Source organism: Pristiophorus japonicus, unplaced genomic scaffold (assembly GCF_044704955.1).
Source record: "Pristiophorus japonicus isolate sPriJap1 unplaced genomic scaffold, sPriJap1.hap1 HAP1_SCAFFOLD_128, whole genome shotgun sequence".
NCBI lineage: Eukaryota > Metazoa > Chordata > Chondrichthyes > Pristiophoridae > Pristiophorus > Pristiophorus japonicus.
Genome location: NW_027250946.1, coordinates 1,529,976 through 1,534,473, shown reverse-complemented (window position 1 = coordinate 1,534,473; position 4,498 = coordinate 1,529,976). Strand labels below are relative to the sequence as shown.

The 4,498-nt window shown below is 41.4% G+C and overlaps 1 non-coding gene across 1 annotated transcript; it reads right to left on the bottom strand.

Moving 5' to 3' along the window:
• Positions 1 to 3,948: 3,948 nt before the first annotated feature.
• Positions 3,949 to 4,020, bottom strand: trnat-cgu (transfer RNA threonine (anticodon CGU)). Its single transcript has one exon. It is a non-coding gene; the product is annotated as a tRNA-Thr (tRNA).
• Positions 4,021 to 4,498: the final 478 nt, after the last annotated feature.

The window sequence follows — 4,498 nt, the reverse complement described above, 5'->3', positions numbered from 1 at the left end:
AAATTTGGGGCAAATATGTTCACAGATATGTCCCTTTGCGCTCGCGGTGAAATAAAGCAGCACCGATTATAGTTGTCTTAAGGTAGAGTTTACATTATGAGAATGCCGAGACAGACGACAATAAAGAGCTATTCATGCTGCAAATTCTTATTTGATAACACAGGTCACATATTTAAGATTAGTTTTGTAAACACATTCCAATATTTTTGACTTGAAATAGTCATCAATTCTCGCACAGGCAGTTGGACGCCTGTGTCCAGTTGGAAAGCTGTCAGAAATAACATGCAGAACATTGACTTTCTGCTGAGCAGACCATGAGCCTCCTTCTTGAAAATGGTTCTCTAGTCCCGCGAATAGGGGATTAAGCATCATGGGAGTTGAATGGAACTGTGCCCACTTGCATAGCAGGACCTGTAGGGGTCATTTCCCATTCCTTAAAGAACAGTAATGACACAGTTGCAGAATTTGCTCGCACCACTATCAATTCGCCCCAAGGATGAGCCGAGCCGATCACGTGGAGTTAATACAATTCCTCCAGTCAGTAAATACAGTTGGCATATCAAGAAAATATAAGAAATCACCGTGACTTAGTCACTGAGCGCGCAGCTTAATGGATAAGGTATGTTATCAGGAAATGACAGTTTTGATGAGATTTAGATTCTTTAAAGCCTAATTTATGTAATATTCAGTCAAATGCTTGGAAGGTTTATCAGCAACAAACGCTTAACAAAGTAGATGAGCATAATCGATTAGCAGTCCATTGCCTTAACCTCTCCTCTGCCATCGAGCACAACTCGGCTATTCCATTTCTTTTTGCATCCGTACAGAACTCGGCTGCAAAATGCCCCCTCCACGACGTGTCCTGCCCGTGCACCCAGATCGACAATGTTGAAAATGTACTATCAGCTTCTGTAAGCAAACGGCCTGTAGTTACTACAGGATGGCTGTGAAATGTCTCCTCAAAAAATGAGGTGCGGGCCCCTTTTAAATAGACCAGGCAGCTGGACACGCCGGTTTCAAAACCGACCAAATGCAGAACTCTCTACAGTTAGGCCACATTAGGCGTACTGTGTGCAATGCTGGTCGCCATATTAAAAAGAAGATAGCGAGGCTCTGGATAGGGTGCGGAGAAGATCGTATACTATCAGAAAAGAATCGACAGGCTCAGTTTATTTTGTAGTGAAACGAGAAGTCTGAGGGGTGACCTAATAGAGCGCTTTAATATCCCGAAAGGTTTTGACAGAGTAGATACAGAGTGTTTTCACTTGTGGGGAAGAGTAATACTGGAGATCATTATTATAAGAAAAATCAGCAACAAATCAAATTGGGAATTAAGAAGAATCTTCTTTAGCCACAGAGTGGTAAGAATGTAGAACTTACTACCACCAGACAGGTGGAATAAAATATTATAGATGCATGTAAGGAGCCGTTAGATAAATAAATGAGGGAGAACTGAATGGAGGGCTATTCTGATAGTGCTCGATGCGGGAAGAGGGGAGGAAGCTCCAGTGGACCACAACGTCGATATTGACAGGTTGGGCCGAAAAGCCTGTTTTTGCACTGAATATCATATATGATATCATGAATTCGACACCTATGAGTCCATTTCAAAAGCCAACATCTCGCAACTTTCAGACCGAGAGGAAATAACACTGATTAATATTCTGGGCTTACAGTCTTTCAAAAAGATGTCAAGATGTATGCTCCTTAAAACCTACCTTTTTGACCAAGTTTTGGGCAACTGCCATAATTTCTCTTTTATGTGGCTCGGTGTCAGCGTTATTTAATTTGGTTTAAGCTGTTGTGGAGCACCCTCTGACGTCGAACTATGTTAAAGGCGCTACATAAATGCAAGTTGTTGTTGTTGTTGTAATATTTCATCATTGTCTCCCTGTTTCAGGATGCAAAGAAAACGTGCTCCTTGAGAAGGCATGCAGCATACTTACCTTTATTAGCCGAGGTATATTGTACAATAGCAGTGAAGTAATGCTTGAGCTATATAATACATTATTTGGGCCACAGCTAGAGTACTGCGTACACATCAGTACAGGAAAGATGGAATTTCACGAGAGAGAGTGCAAAAGAGATTTACGAGGATGTTGCATGGACTGGAGAATTTTAGCTATGTGTAATGAGTCGATAGGCTGGGTTTGTTTTCATTGGAACATTGGGAGCTGAGGGGTAACATTATTGATGTGTTCAAAATTCTGAGGGGCCGAGAGAGAGTGGGTGGGAAGGACCTATATTTCTGAGCAGAATTGTCATCAAGTAGGGGAGATAGATTTAAAGTCATTGGTAGCAAGTTGAGAGGGGAATTGACGGGTAATGGCTTTACCCAGAGCAAGTTGGGAGTCTGGAACTCACTGCCTGAAAGGATGGTAGAGGCAGAAACCCTCACATCATTTAAAATGCGCTTGGATATGCACTTGAAATGCAATAACCTACAGGGCTACGGACCAAAAGCTGAAACATGGGATTCCTCTGGGTAGCTCTTTGTTGGCCCGCGTTGACCGAACGGGCCGAAATATCCTTCTTCCCTGCTGTAAATAACCATGATTCTATGATTCAGTTCTAAGCGAGGATCTAACTACAAGTAAGCCGGACGTGGAGACTTTATGAGTAGAATTAAGAGATAGGAAAGGATTTAAGACAATAGCGGAAGTTGTCTTTATACCCCCTAGTCGCAGCTGTGAAGCAATAGAATATATAAATGTAGAGATTGGACAAGCGTGTATTCAGGACAGTGTGGTTTTAATATGGGATTTAAATTTTCATATATATTGGGATAATCGGACTAGCACCTGTCAGAAAAATTCTGAATTTCTTGAGTGTGTCCGGGCTAGTTCTACAACAATATGTTCCAGAACGAACAAGGGGCATGCCAATTTACGTTTATTAATGAGTAACGAGCCGGATTTATTCAACAACCTAAGGGTAAGTGAAAATGTATTTAATAGCGATCAAAACATGATCGACTTCAACGCAACGTTTTTCAGGGAGATACGTGAAACAGCTACTACCATTCTAGATTTCTGTAAGACCGACTTCAAGGGGCTGAGAGAGAGACTGTCCAGAATACACTGGGAAAAATCTGTTAATGGGTAAAACGACAGGAGGTGTTAAAAATAATTAAAAGTCATACAGAATCAATTCGTCCCCCTGAGGGGCCAACGAAAACAGGCATGGACGACTAAATAGGTAATGGACCACTTTAAACTAAGAGTAAAAACGGACAAAAATGCGAAAAATAGCACAGATCCTGGTGAATGGGAAAGCTACAAAGAAGAGCAAAGGGACACAAAGCAGATACTAAGTGGCACAAAGAGGGAGAATGAAAATAACCGACTGGTGAAATGAACAGACACATAGCAGATGTAATTTAACGCAGAGAATTATGAAGTGAAACATTTTGGTAGGATGAGGAGAGGCAATGTGAATTAATGATACAATTTTAACGGGGCCAGATTTATACATGAAAATTTAAATCTCCATTTAAGCATCTGCCTCTGAAGATCAATGATCCTGAAAACGGTCATAATGCTCCCTGTATTGTATCAACCAGCTCTAAAACGTACAATTTTAAAGAAGGCAGGATCTGGAAGACATGGGGACGTTTCCTTTGTTAATAGACGAATAGAGTATAAAAACAAGGAAGTTATGCCAAACAATTATAAAACACTTATGAGTTCTTAGCTGGAATGTTGCGTGGGGAACACGCTTCAGGGAAGAAGTCAAGCCCTTGGAGAGGGTGCAGAATAGATTTACTAGAATACTGCCAGAGTTGGGGACCTCATTTATACGAAGAGACTGGATAAGCTGGGATTTTTCTCCTTAGAATAGAAAATGTTAAGTGGCGATTTATGTCGCTAGTTCAAAATTATGAAGTGTTTTGATAGTGAAAAAGGAAAAAGCTTCAAAATATGACATTTAAAGTGATAAAATATCGATAGGCACAGATGGGGGTCGAACCCATGATCTTCGGTTTACGAGACCGACGCCTTACCACTTGGCCACCGCGCCCTGATGCACTGTGTGACTGGCGTCGTATTGCTACCGAATCCCACATCATTTCAATTCGGTTGTATAAACACAGACGCACATGCAAAGACATAAAGTGGGATAATGGAATGGGCAAATGACCAGCCTCATTTATTTGAAACTATCATAAAGCATTTCATAAAATCATACATACCGATGGAGAGTACTTGGTCCATCGTACTCTTGAACGAGCTATCCAATTATTCCCAGATCTTTCCACAACGCCCTGCAAATTGTGCCTCTTCAAGCATTTATCCAATTCCATTTTGAGGGTTACTAGTGAATCTGCAGTGCTACGGGTAAATAACAGGGTGGTGAGACGAGCTGAGAGTCAGCACGGGCTCAACGGGCCGAACTGCCTTCTTCCATGCTGAAACAATTCTTTGAATCGATGACTCCATGATTCACCACCTTTTCAGCAGTGCATTACAGATCAAAGCTTAAAAAAAAACATTTCTCC